The 15,004-nt window shown below is 31.0% G+C and overlaps 1 long non-coding RNA gene across 1 annotated transcript; it reads left to right on the top strand.

Moving 5' to 3' along the window:
- Nucleotides 1-617: 617 nt before the first annotated feature.
- On the top strand, nucleotides 618-1,197 carry LOC124888548. Its single transcript, XR_007046978.1, has 2 exons — nucleotides 618-847; nucleotides 1,031-1,197. It is a non-coding gene; the product is annotated as an uncharacterized LOC124888548 (long non-coding RNA).
- The last annotated feature ends 13,807 nt before the right edge of the window (nucleotides 1,198-15,004 follow it).

Below are 15,004 nucleotides of genomic sequence, written 5' to 3'. Positions count from 1 at the left end.
TTTTCCTTTGAAATAACCTATTGTAGTTTACGTTTTGTTTTAGAACATAAATTTCAAAAGTCTTTCTTTTATAAATTATGTGCCAAGTAAAACAGTGTGAACACATAAATTAGAATAGGGAATAGTATAAGTTTTACCTTAATTAGCATCAGTACAATGCAAACATCATCTGCATACAAAACTATTTAGTTTCCTTTGAATAATAATGCTTTGGGCTAGCAAGTAGCAAGAGATCGATGCAGCAGGCAATAATAATCATAGCATCAAATAATCTAGTAGTCACAAATAATCTAATTATTTTCCCCGTTCAAAAATAATTGTAATGTTTGGCTTTTTGAGAGTGAAACTAACTAATTTTTATATCATTAGTTCTTTTATTTTTGTTTAGTTTACTGTTTTTGGTAAGAAGTAATGTTGCCCACACTCATACGATATCTATTTGCCTTTTTAATATATTTCAAGGAATATTTCTACTTGCTTATTTATGGTGAAACTTCGATCCATCTTCAATTATTGATTTAATTTGCCATATTTGAAAATAGAAGATTGTGTATATTGATATTTTTCCTTTCCTTTGAGGCAATGAGCAACAGCTTTGTGATTTGGGGAATAATTTTTTTACCTTATTTTCTCATAGTATGCTCTGCTATATAATCACCCTCCTTCTCTTATTCTAGATAGACTTGGATTCCTATATTTTTACACTATTTACTCTTTCTCTGCACTATAAGAATATTTCTTTGTTTTTGTGGTCTTGATACAGCTTTTGCTATTATCTTTTTTATTACGAATTCTTGTTGTAGAAATACGGTGTTCTTATCTTGTTTTATAATTCTGCCACTTATTGGTAAGTTCCCTATCAATGCAATTTTCATACATATGTAGTAATTTTATGATGTTGTGGAGTCTTTAGAAAATATACTCATAGGGCCTAATGTTGTGTTAATGGTTTTTGAGATGTGTATTCTTGTTCTTCCCAAGTATCGTGTATTTATGTTTGTGTGTTTGAAATATCTCGTTCTCTTCACAGGTGTTTAAAAGGTTTGCTTGATTTGGGACCGCCGAAGAGTTGATTAGGACGTGAAGGGACAATACAACCTCTCAATTAGCTTTTATTTATTTAATGTCTATCTAATTTATTCAATTTTGTAATGAACTACCGTATAAATGCTTATATAATAATAAATCATGGGGACTGCTTATGGGGTGCAAGATTATGTGTTTATGTGAATCACTTAGGCAAATCTTTAATCTAGGATCAATAATAGACTTAATTTGTCAACTAGAAATTCTATTTTTAGGAATTTTAATTAACTTTCGACATATTAAATTAAGTTCAACTGTTCACGACATGTTTAATTACGGGTAACATGTTTTATAGGTTTTGGTTTAACTTTCAGCCTATAGTTTTACAACATGCTCATATAATTTTCTCTGTTTTTTTATTAACTTTTCAGCCTCTAAACTAATTTTACAGAACTCCTAATGTAATTTTCAGCAACTAAATTTTAGTTTTCAGTCTATTTTTTTATTGATTTCCAGCAATAAAAAGACGCTTTTCAGCCTTTAAATAATAATTTTAGTATTTAAAAATCATTTTTAAGCATTTTATAATGAATCCCAACAATATAAAAATCATTTTTTAATAGCTAAACAAATTTCCAGCATATTGTTTTTTTAATTAAAATTTTCGGTCAAAGCTTGTACCATTTTATTATTTATATTTAGGAAAAAATACATAAAGTAGCATATTTAAGTATTAAATTATAAAAAATAGCAACACTTTTATCAAATTACATTTTGTAGCATATGTATTTGTATGTATTTGTATTTTTGTAGCAACAGTTTGCAAAAATACAAAATACATATCGATCATAAGGGCAGTAAAAATCATATATATTTGTATTTTTGTAGCAATAGGTTGCAAAAATATAAAATACAACTTGTTATATTATGTAATTATGAAACTGTTGTTATGAAACTCATAATTAAAGGGATAAGTATGCTATTTCTGAATTTTGCCCTATTATTTAGGAAAAAATCACCAGATAGGCCCAATATTTACAATGTTGACCCAAGATCCATAAAAAAGATTTGGTCCATAACATAGAAGATGAAACGTTTCCACTTTGGATATAAAAAGCCACTCTCTTTTAGACAAGAGTGCATTGTACTCTTCTTCACTATTAGCCGCCTCATCTGAGGAATGTTTCCCCCACCCTGGTGCTGCCGCTTTATCATCTTCCTTCTGTGGGTGATTCATAAGATCCTTCCTTTTGTTTTGATGCTCATTTCAGCTCTATCTATCGTCTTTACCTCAGGTGAGATGCTTCCCCTCCTTAATCTTTACCTCCTTTTATCTTCATCTAACATCAAGCACTCTTTAGGTGGTTGGGGTTTGACCCCACAGGACCGAAGTTTCACAATGTCGACCCACCGACTTATACTATAAAGTAAGGCCTTCTCCTAATTTTTTATTGGACATATCAACTCACTGCCTATGCCACTGACCTCTACCTTTCTTTGTAGGTGTTGATTATGAATTGACATGCAACTGAAAGACCAAGGAAGATTCGATGTCATACGGCGGAACGCTCCGACTACCCTTTTTTGTGGTGAAGTTTTTTAATAACTAGTGCCTCTAGATAGGTTTAGCATATTTCCTTTGTCTCTATACTGACAAACTACTTTATTAATGTGCTTGGAACTGTCTTGCACCCCCATGGGAATGTATTTATTGTATCCTGCTATTGTTGTTCATTGATGCTTGTTTATTTTGCACGCTTTTATTATGAGATTTAGGACCTGAGCTTTGTACATGTTTATATGCCACATGCCTTTTGATAGTAGCTGGTAGATCTCTAAAATGACAAAATTTCTTAGTTAACTATAGCTCTACTACCTCATTAGCTAGGGCATCTACCACTACATACCATATGTCTTCAATTACCTCAACAAGTCCCCATGGTATCTTTCATTGTTTGTTAATCATCTTCACCATAGTAAAACAATCTGACTCAATAGTGATTCCTATGTAGTTATGTAAATGAGAGAAAGTAATGGCCTCTCTGATTGCCATTGCCTCAGCTTCTATGTTGGTTGATTCTCCCAAACTTTAGCCATAGCATATACCAAATCTCCATTCTCATCTCTAAAGCAATAAGCCAAAGCTCCTAGATCAGGATTACCCCTACATGCCCCATCAGTGTTGTATTTCATCTTATTTCTTTTTGAAAAACTCCAAGTAACACTATGACAGTGCGACCTAAGTTCATAAAACCTTAAGATATTAACAATATTGGGCCAAACTTTCATCCAAGGATACAAAAACTTAGTTTTTGTAAGTCTTATACCTGCCACATGAAATTCATTATCCTCCCATGTTTGATTTCATTCCTTTTTTTCATAAGCACCACATAATAATTACTGGTACAACTCTGCATATAGTATCCATTTTAGGAGCTACTTTCACAGTCCACCATGTTTGAAAAATATGTTGCAACTGCATTTCCTCAATGTCTATACATGAAAAATAGCAAACTGCCTTCATAACCTTTCTGCTATGGATAGCCTTTCACTATGGAGGCTGTTAGAAAAAAAATGCTACATAGTTTCTTCCTTTTTGGTATCACAACACCAACACCAACACCCAAACACAACATTGATTCTCATCCTCTTCAAATTATCATTTGTAGCAATTTTCCTCCAGAGGGCTCTCCACATAAAGGAAGAAACTTTAAATGGTAATCCTTTTGTCTAAACATTCTTATATTCCCTCTTTCTATCCATTTTGCTCCATTTAACCTCCCAAACTGATTTAACTGTAAAATTTCCTTGTTTATTCCCAGTCCACCAAGGCTTGTCATTAATCTGATGTTGATTAGGCACCTTTAACTTCTCCACAATGTACTCTACCATTTGCTCTGACAATTTACTCCTCAATTTTTACATAATTCAGCATCCATTTTTAACAAAATCCTTCACCTTTAATTCTTCCTCTTCAGTACTGTCAAATTCAACATAATACAAAGTACCTTATCCTGTCTAGTTGTCAAACTAGAAACTTGAATTACCAGCCTTCAACTGCCATCAAATATTATGTTCCACTTCACCCCTTACTTTCACTAGACTCGTCCATACATGAGATGTACCATATCCTCTTGCAACAATAGGGTGAAATTTCTTACAATACTTATTCCACATAAATTCAATCCATAAGGGAGCTATTGAGGTCCTAAAATTCTACCATAATTTAGCACTCATGGGTTTGGCCACTATATGAAATGATCTAAAACCAATACCCCCTCCTCTCTAGGATAGCACATATTGTCCCATAAAATTCAGTATTTATTTTTTGCTCCAGTGGCATTTCCCCAAAAAAAAATTAGCAAAAATCCTATGAAACTAATTAATAACTCCCTTTGGAGAAATCATAGTAGATAAAAGATACATAGGCATAGACTGTAATACATGAGCAATAAGAACATATCTTTATCCAAAAGATAATAACTTATGTTTCCACAGGCTTAACCTCTTTATAACTTTCTTAATTAAATCCTTAAAGTGTGATTTCCTTTTCTTCCCATAATAAACTAGACATCCAAGATAAGTAAAAGAAAAGGTGCCTTGATTTTTGCTTGTGATTCTTCTAATGAGAATTTCTATCTAGATTGGGGTCTTCTCATACAAGTACAACAAACTCTTGTCCAAATTAATCATTTGACCAAAAGCATTGTCATTATCTCTCAAGATCTTTATCATTTTTTGACAGATCCAGACTATCCTGAACAGAATACTATAGTGTCCTCTGCATATGACAAATGATTATCTTTGGACCCCACTTAGGAATCTTATATCCCGAATTACCAAAAAGATTGTTCAAGCTTCTTGCTAACACTTCAACAACAATAATATACAAAGTAGGAAAGATTGGATCACCCTATTTCAATCCCCTTGATGATTGAAAAAAATCAAATGATTGTTCATTCATAAGAACAAAATACCAATTGCTACTAATCAACCTCCAAATCATATCTATTATCCTTTCAGAGAAACCAAAATCCCTCAACACATTAAGAAGGAATTTTCATGATACTCTATCATATGACTTTGCCATATCCATCTTACCACTACATTATGATGTTTTTCCTCATATTAATGTCCCTAACAATTTCTTGAGCCAACAAAATATTTTCTATAACGCTCCTTCCTTTCACAAAGCTTGTTTTGTTTGTGGATATGATATTGAAGAGGAAATCTACAATTCTTTCATGCAATTGCCTAAAAATAATCTTGTTAACAAAATTAATAAGACTTATAGGTCATAGATCACCAAAGCCTTGACAACCTTCTTATTTTGTAATAAAATCAGATTGGTGTGCGTAACATATCTAGAAAGTTTCTTTCCACAAAAAAATGCCCTAACCATATTAGTAAGGTCCTCCCCAACAATCTCCCAACTAGCTTGAAAAAATTGGTCAGAGAAACCATCAGGTCCACTAACACTGTCTCCATTCAAAGCAAATACCACCTGTTTCACTTTCTCTATTATAGGCGTCTTCTCCATTTGTTCATTCTGGTCTCGGGTTATCAACCAAAGGATATTATTCACTAAAGTACTAGCCACATAATTTTATCTCCATAAACTATTTTTTAAACACATTCACAACTTTTTCACCAATATTTTGAGTAGTAGTACACTACAACATAAGGCATGTATAGCTACAAAATACCTCATAACTAAATATGAAAATTTTCATGGCTAAACACTTTAGCCACATTTTTTTCCATAGCTTTCGTAGCACAAAGTGGCGTAGACTAAAAGTTAGCTATAGACTTTACATGATCTGTGGATAAGAATTACTACTTACAGCTACAAAAAAATTACAGTAGTTGTGATGGTAAAACAAAATTCTTGCTACGGAACATATACTTGTAGCTAATAATTTACTCTTTTGCCGCGATCAATAAAATTCATAGTAATTTTGATAATGTAGCCACAATGTATTCTATTATGACAAAAGACTTTATTTTTTTGCTAAAAAAATTTAAAATTTGCATTTATTTTATATTTTAATTTAATTGTAATAATATTTCTATTTAGCTACGAGTTAGAAAGTCTATAGCTATAATAAGTATTTTCCACAAACATTTTTATGCATGGCTAAGAATTTATTTTTCTTGTTAGAAAATACATAAATTTTAGCTAATAATTTTCTATGAAAAATGAAAATGGATAGTCATATTTTTTATAATTACATATAGGCTTGGCCACAAATATAAAAATTCATTGCTTTTTTTTTCAACATATAAAAATTCATTGCTACAAATTAAAAAATATTGTCATAAATATTATTAATCACAAAATTTCTATAATATAACTTTAAAAAATCCAAAAAATATCTCAACAATTCTATTACGATAAATTAAAGAATTCTCCACAACTTTCCTAAGTCACAAAAGTTACTTTTTTATTTTTTTATTTTTTTTGGTCACAAAAGTTACATAATATAGTCAGGAATCTATTTTTGAGATTCAAAACAACTATTAAGTTAAATGTAATTGCATTTACAATTTTAAAAATTGTAATTAGTTCAAAACAATAGTCTTTCCTATCTCTCCTTCCACAATCTTCAATTACAAACTCCTTGTTGTCCTTCATATTTTGATTCCACCAATATATCTGTCAATAATACGAATTGATTACAATAACAACAATAACAACAAACCCAGTATATTCTCACATAGTGGGGTTTGGGGAGGGTATAGTGTATGCAGTCCATACCACTACCTCAAAAGAGGTAGATAGGCTGTTTCTGATAGACCCCTGGCTCAAGATTAAAGGCAGTATACAAAAGCATCCAAAGCATAGAACATGATAAAATAACATAGGTACGACATCCACAAAAAAATTTTACTTTTCCCAACAAAGGACATCGAAGTTCACCTAATTACTGACTACTACTCATCCACACCCTTAGCCCTCTATCCTAATATTTTTTCTCCATATCTTCCTATCCAGGATCATGTCCTCAGTCAGCTATAACTGCTCCATGTCACGTTTAATCACTTCTCTCCAGTATTTCTTCGGTCTATCCCTACCCCGCTTGAAACCATCCAAGGCCAACCTCTCATACCTAGGAACTGGGGCATCCATGCCTCTTCTCATCGCATGACCAAACCATCCCAACCTCACTTCCCACATTTTATCCTCCACTGACACCACTCTCACCTTCTCCCAAATAATTTCATTCCTAACCCTGTCAGCCCTTGTGAATCCACACATCAAACGCAACTTCCTTATTTCTGCCACCTTTAATTTTTAGATATGAGAATTCTTAACCGGCCAACTCTCTGCTCCATACAACATAGCAGTCCGGACTGGAACTCTATAGAGTGTGCCTTTCAGCTTGGGGGCACCTTCTTATCGCATAAAATTCCCGAAGCGAGCCTCTATTTCATCTAACCTACCCCAATACAATAAGATGCATCCTCATCTATGTCCCCATTTCCCTGAATCGTAGACCCGAGATACTTAAAACACTCCCTCTTGAAAACCGTCTGCGAATCCAACTTCACTACTACCTCCTCCTCTTACCTCGAGTCACCAAACTTACACTCCAAGTACTCCGTCTTGGTCCTACTCAACATGAAACTTTTAGCCTCCAGGGTTTGTCTCCAAAACTCCAGCTTATCACTAACCCCTTTTCGTGACTCATCAAGCAAAACTATATCGTCCGTGAAAAGCATACACCAAGGCACCTCTCCTTGTATATTCCACATCAGCACATCCATCACCATAGTGAATAAAAAAGAACTAAGAGTTGATCCCTGATGCAACCCTATCAAGACTGAGAAATACTCTAAACCTCCTCCCTCACCTTCAAGCATATCTTTAATCGCTCTGATATACGCTACCGGGACCTCCCTCACCTTCAAGTATGTACATATAAAATTTTGAGGAGAAAAATACGTAATTTACAAAAATTTTTAATAGATAAAAATAAGAAAAAGTACAAATCAGCTAAGGAAGTACATAAATCTACAAATATATATAGATCTTAAATTATAATATTTATTCGTTCAACTATAAAAGATGATAACACAGATGAAGCAAATTTTCCTCAGCACGTCTTTCAAATGTTTAAGTAATTATAATTTTTACAAAGCAAAACAGTATCAATTTGTAATATTCTTTTACATTATCCAATTTGGCTCTTAAATATGATAGTAACATTAGTGAGCACTTGATAGTATTGTATAAAGATGATCCTTGATTTTTACTTTTCCGATCAAAAAGAAAAATTACAATAGGAATTCTAAAATTCACACACACACACACACACACACGAGTCAATGCAATGCTTAGATTGTAAAAAACTTATCTCATCTAGTTGAAGAATTCCATTGCAAAACCTACCTAAAAAAAGTCACTTAGCAAAACATCATATATAAAAGTTTCAAGAATGTGGGACGAAGGGGAAGAAATGAGGGTGGGGGCAGGGGTGGGGTGGGGTGGAGGGTTTCTGCAGTAGCTGGGGGGGGGGGGGGCGGTCGGATCTAAAAGGAAGAAGAAAGGGGGAAGGAGAAAGAGATTTGAGGTTTTTTTTTAAGAAAGAAGGAAAATAGATTATTTATTTGAGTTCAAAAATTTTGAAGGAAGTTTTGGTAAGTTGAAATTGTTAGTTTTGAAGGGAGATATTTTTGGGAGAAATTTTTGCCTAATTAGCCTTTGTGTTCCCACGTATTACTCCATTATATATTGTTTTAAAAAACTTTCTTTATATACAAATGCTTACTATCTAATTAACAAATGTGACACGCAAAAATGTTTACTGAAAATAATATTAATCATAAAAATAAGTACATAGTCTATTTTAAGATAATGAAAAAGTCAAATATATATGAAATAAATAATATTCTAAAATGTATATTCCTTTTCAACTATTTTGATCCTCTATGATATTATTAATTTTGTTAATGATACATTTATGTTCTACTTAAGTTAATGAAAAAATTTATCTATTTATGTGAAACAAATATTATTCTAAATATTATGATTATTCTTAATGTTGAATTACTGTAATTTAAATTTAAATTAAAAATATAAAAATTATATGAATTTAGACTAATTTATATGGACTAGAATGTCACGTTTAAAAGGCTTTAAAATAAAATAATCAATATCAAAATATGTATCTAGTCTACCCATATAGAATCGGAGAAGCAAAATAATATTGTGATGACAAATGTTAATTATCATAAAATTAAAGTTTGAAAATGATTTAAATTAGATTTATTTTAGAAAAAAATATCAATTTAATTTTTCTTTTTAGTATCAACAATGTCAATTCAAATTCATATTATGGTGTCCTATTATGTTGGAACCATGCTTTCATAGCATTCGATTATTTTAATTTGAATTTCAAAATAAAAAATATGAATTGTGAATTATAATTTTTTTGTTTTAATTAAAAATATAAAATTATATAAATTCTATACGTTTATATCAATTAAAATTTCAAGTTTAAAAGAGATATCTAAAATAAATTGTCAAAGTTAGAAATGATACCTAATTTGTCCAAATAGAATAGAAGAAGTGAAATAACATTATAATAGCAAGCGTCATCACCATAAAAGTTAGTTGGGTAATAATTTACTATAAAACTTTCAAAAGAATGTCAATTTAATTTTTATTTTTATTATCAAAAGTATGAATTCAACTTTAATTTTAAGGTGTCCTATTATGGTGGAACCATATTCCACAACATTCGATTATTTCAATTTGACTTTTTTAAAGAAAAAGATTAAAATTAGAATTATATTTTTTTCTATTTAAGATATAAAATTATATGAATTTAATAATTATATGAATAATATATCGAGTTTAAAATAGAAAAAATAAAATGAAATAAAATTGTCAATGTTAGAAATTCTATCTTATATGTATATTTAGAATAGAAGAAATAAAATAATATTATAATGACAAAGGTCAGCATCATAAATTTTAAGTTTGGACATTATTTTATGATAGAACTTTCAAAAAATATCAATGTATCTTTTTTATATCAATAACATGAATCCAGATTAAAGTATCCAATTATAGTAAAATCATATTTCCTGATAAATGATTATTTGAATTTGAATTTAAACATAGATAGAAATTCATATTTAATAATATTTTTGCAACTCTTAATAAAGAATCAACAATACTTTTTTTTAGAAAAAAATTAATGTCCAAAAAGTAATATGTTATAATAAGACATATGGGCTTGATAAGTTTAAGAGGTTACTCTTTTGTATTTTAATTTTGTTATTTGAAATTAAATTGACGCTATATATATAACATGTTAATTTTAAATTATATTGAAAATTTACAAGTAAAATTGTATGTAAAATTAAATTAAACAAAATGATGATCAACACCTTCAATTGACAGTGAATTAATAAAGACGTTGTCTTAATAAAAAATATCTATGTCAAATAATATTTTTGAAAATATTTGACTAGGATGAAGTTGAATAGAAGTGTCGCTAAAATTTGATATGATTTGTCAATTGAAATAGATATAATTAGATATTTACTTAAGTTATATTTAGCAGTTAAAAATTATAAAATTGAATTAAATTGAATGGTTAATTCCTCCAATCACATTAGATTAATCAATATATTCTTTTAATGAAATTAGTTTGAGCCAAATAATAATTCTGGAAGCACTTGACTAGGTTATGATCTTAGTAAAGCTATGTTTAAGCTCAATATAATTAACTAATTAAAATTAATTGGATATAATCACCTATTACTGAAATTATATTTGAAATTCACAAGTAAATATATGTATTATTAAATCGAATTGAATGGTTAATATATCTCTAATTACTCTAGATTAGTATTGCTAAAGCGTTAGCTCGTGATAAAAATAATTACGATCTATAAAATTTAATCACAATAATATATTCGTGGCTAAATCATTTCGTCATGACAACTATTGTTACAATATTTTGTTTAACTAACCTTTTATAACAGTTAAAATGTCATTAATTTCTACAATAAATTTTAGTACGTGACCAAAATTAATAATTAGCTACAAGATTTTACTGAGCGAAAATTCTATGTCTACATAATTTGATTCTAATAATAATTTTTTATAACTTGAAGTAATAATATTTTATTTTAAATACTTATTATAGCGGAAAGGTTACTATTGCTACAATAAGTTTTAACCTGTGACAAAAAATAATAATTAGCTATAAAATTTTACTATAGCAAAAAATACGTGACTATACAATTTAACTATTGCCACAATTTTTTTGTCAGTTGAAGCAAAAAAAAAATTATTTAGCTATAATATTTTATTTAAATAGTTTACTGTGACTAAAATATTACCACTGCCACAATTTTTACAACTTGAAGAAAAAAAAATATTTAGCTACAATATTTTGCATCAAATAATTTATCGTGACTAAAAGATTATTATTGCTACAATAATTTTTATCGCATGGCAAAAACTTATGACCAACTACAAAATTTTACTATAGCAATATAATTATAGCTATTTAGCTAACTATTGTCACGAATATTAGTAATTGTAGAAAAATAAAAAATTTGCTTTGTCAATTTAATAGTCGTAGCTAAGAAACTTTACAAATTTATAAATAGCCATGAAAATTAATTTTTTGTGGCCATTATTCATTTATAGCTATGACTTTTAAATTCATATCTTAAGTTTCATAGCTATAGATACATTTATTTGTAGTGAGTAATTATACCCCCTGCCTTGAACGTATCTCTATCACCAACAACTTTTTTCTTCTCCCCTGCACATATGCATGGAAAATTTTTGTATTTCTCTCCTCGTCAGTAAATCACTTTATTCTAGTTTTTTGTCTCAAAAACTCCTCCTCTAAATGCAAATACCTTTTTAGATCAGCTTTAGCCTTATTCAAAGATTCTCTATTTTCTTTTGAAGGAGAGATTTCTAGTTGAATCTCCTTTGCTTTGACAATATCTTTCGGAGTGGCAATTGTTTGAAAAATATTGCCAAAAATCCTCTTACTCCATTGAGCTAATGCTTGCTTAACCTTCCTCATCGCTGCATGTACAATTGTAAAAGGTGACCCTTATACTGTCCCCAACCAAGCATTCTCCACAACCTTACTATATTCTGCATGTTTTGTCCAAAAATTTAGGAATCTAAGAAGTTTAACAACCTATTCCTGAGATGCATCACAAACCACATGTAAGGGTGCATGATCTGATCTTTGTCTTATCAAGTGATGGGCTTCATGTTTAGGCAACAACTATATAAAACCATTATTCCCAAATACTTATTTAGTCATCTAAATATGCAATCAATTTTAATTCTGCCATTCCACCACGTATAGTTGCTTCCTATAAATCTCAGTTTGTTTAATGCACAAGCAGACACACGTCCTGCAAAGTCTTCTGTCTCTTGTTGTGTAACTGTTAATCCTTCAAGAATCTCAAAGTCATCCATTATCAGATTAAAATCTCCACCTACAAGCCAAGGAACATGAATTTTCTCAGATACATTCTCCAGATCATTCCATAATTCAATCATTTCTACTGAAAAACATCTAGCATACACTGTTATAACGTAAAGCATTATCTGTTCCTTTCAGTTGATTTTGCATTGTTAGTTGTTGAAATGAGTCAGTAGAATCTTTTTCTTCCCAATCATCCTCCCAAAAAATCTAGATTTTAGTTAAAGGATTAACTTTAGTATTTGGCATGCCTAACTTCCTACTATATTCCTCTACTTCAGTTGGGCTTTGAAAAGGTTCAAATAATGTAATGTAAGAATATTTATGCCTCTTATGCAGTTCCGCTAATCTCTCAAAAGATTTTTGAGTTTTCATATGCCTAATATTCAAGAACATAACTTTATTAATCATTGATCATTAGTATGAGAGGACCGCTTCTTTCTCCTTGTATTTATCTGTGATTGGGGCAAATTATTTTTGTCCCTTTTTTAGCTTTTCCTTTGAAATTTTCTATCTGCTTGGATGACAAGTCTCCTTCTCTGTTGATCTGTTCAATATTTAGATTAATAATTTCATCCTCTTTTGCATCCTGCTTGTCTATTTTATCCTTGATTGACATTACCTTGAGTTTACAAATTGTTGCTGATGCTACTTCACCTTGACCATCCACCTCTTCTCACTGACCTCTCTGCATATTTTGTACTTTCTTATTAGTGTCTTTATCAGTCTTCTTAGTCTGACTCTTATTTACATTGATATCTAACTGTCCATCATTTTTTATTGCTTTTGGTGGTGACTGTTGTGACTCACTCCCTGAAGGCTTCTCATTCTTTCTTCCCACCTCTGTTGACTTCTCCCGACCTTCTGCATCTTTAATTATACTATGTGCATTGTGCTGCCCCTTGACTACTTTATTCCTAAATATGCTCTATGAGGCCCCCTGTCATGATCCAAAATCCATAGGCCATGATGAAACTTGTCGCAGCGAATCTTGACAAGAAAGCCAATCACCTAAACCGATACACAAAGGGTAAAATAACATAAACAACCCCAAAGTAAGGCTTCTAGAATGAAGATGAACCATACTTGTATAATATAATGTGGAAAGAAACATAATAGTACAACCATAACTTTCAAAATCAGGTGTCAACAGTATAAGAACGTATCTAGTACAACTTGAATCCAAGAAAAAACATAAGATATCCAAATACAAGAGAAACTCTATCTCTAAAGTAAAAATAAAGACATAGTCTATAAAGAAAGGTAAAAGAAGACATCCGAACACCAGAAATGTCAACCACTACCTCGAAAGCTCCAGATATCACCCAAATCAAGCAGCATGGGGGACACCCAAATCTAAATCTGCACCAAAAGGGTACAATAGGAGTGAGTACGGTCCACTTGTACTCGGTAGGTATCATAGGCCAACTGAGCAAAGTAGAAAATAAAGTACACAAAATACACACTAAGGGCACGTCACCCGTAATTAGAAAATGCCCACAATGGTAGACACACTACTTGCACTAACAGTTCTAATATATCACAAATACAACAACAACAACAGAACATAACATATAGAGAACAAGTCTACATTATATCACATGCAAGTAGAAAAAGAGAAGATCATGTATATACAGGATATTCAAGTATAAATAACAGAATATAGAGCAAGTATACATATAATAAGTCAATATAGAAATCCTAACACAACATCTATCATAATAAAGCAAATGCAATGTATAAGATGATGATGGTGATGGTGATGATGATGATGATGATGATGATGCACAAGACTGTCGCACAGTCTCCGTATACGTCTACAGAGCCAAAGCTTCCCCATGTAGGACCCATGGTGGTTCGTCAACCCATATGCAATCCATATATCATATTTCCTGCAGAGCTACAGCTTTTTGATATAGGAACCATGGGGGGTTCATCAACCCGTATACAACCCATATATCCATATCTCAATGAGTATTTCCACAACCAACCACGTGATGTAATTTTTTCAACCAACCAAATGATATAATTTCCACCACCACGCGAACTAATATCCACTAATTATTTCCAATCATCCATGAGTTTCCACTTTTTCCCATATAACAAAAGTATGAATACATCATATCACACAATTGATACCACAACACACCTTTTCATCAACAAGATATAGTTATTCACATGATTGTAAGGCTATCAATAATCACAAAGGACCCCACACGGTCACACATATCACATAATATTTTAAACTCAACAATTATACCACATATAGGCCCCACACGGGCACAACGCATAGATAGCCATTATTCATGATTAGTTTCAACCATTAACATGCATTTTGGTATAAAATTTAACTACCTATCTCAGTTTGAAGAGTTAAGTCATAGCCTACCTCGAATATCAAAATCAATCCGCTACACTTTGAACCCACGATCTTACTTTCCATGAATGATATCAAAATCAACTAAAACTAAGAAATATCAAATCTACGTGTCAAAACAAAG

The sequence above is a fragment of the Capsicum annuum genome, chromosome 11 (genome assembly GCF_002878395.1).
Source record: "Capsicum annuum cultivar UCD-10X-F1 chromosome 11, UCD10Xv1.1, whole genome shotgun sequence".
NCBI lineage: Eukaryota > Viridiplantae > Streptophyta > Magnoliopsida > Solanales > Solanaceae > Capsicum > Capsicum annuum.
Note: the sequence above shows the minus strand (reverse complement) of the source record. Positions and strands in the feature narration are given on the sequence as shown.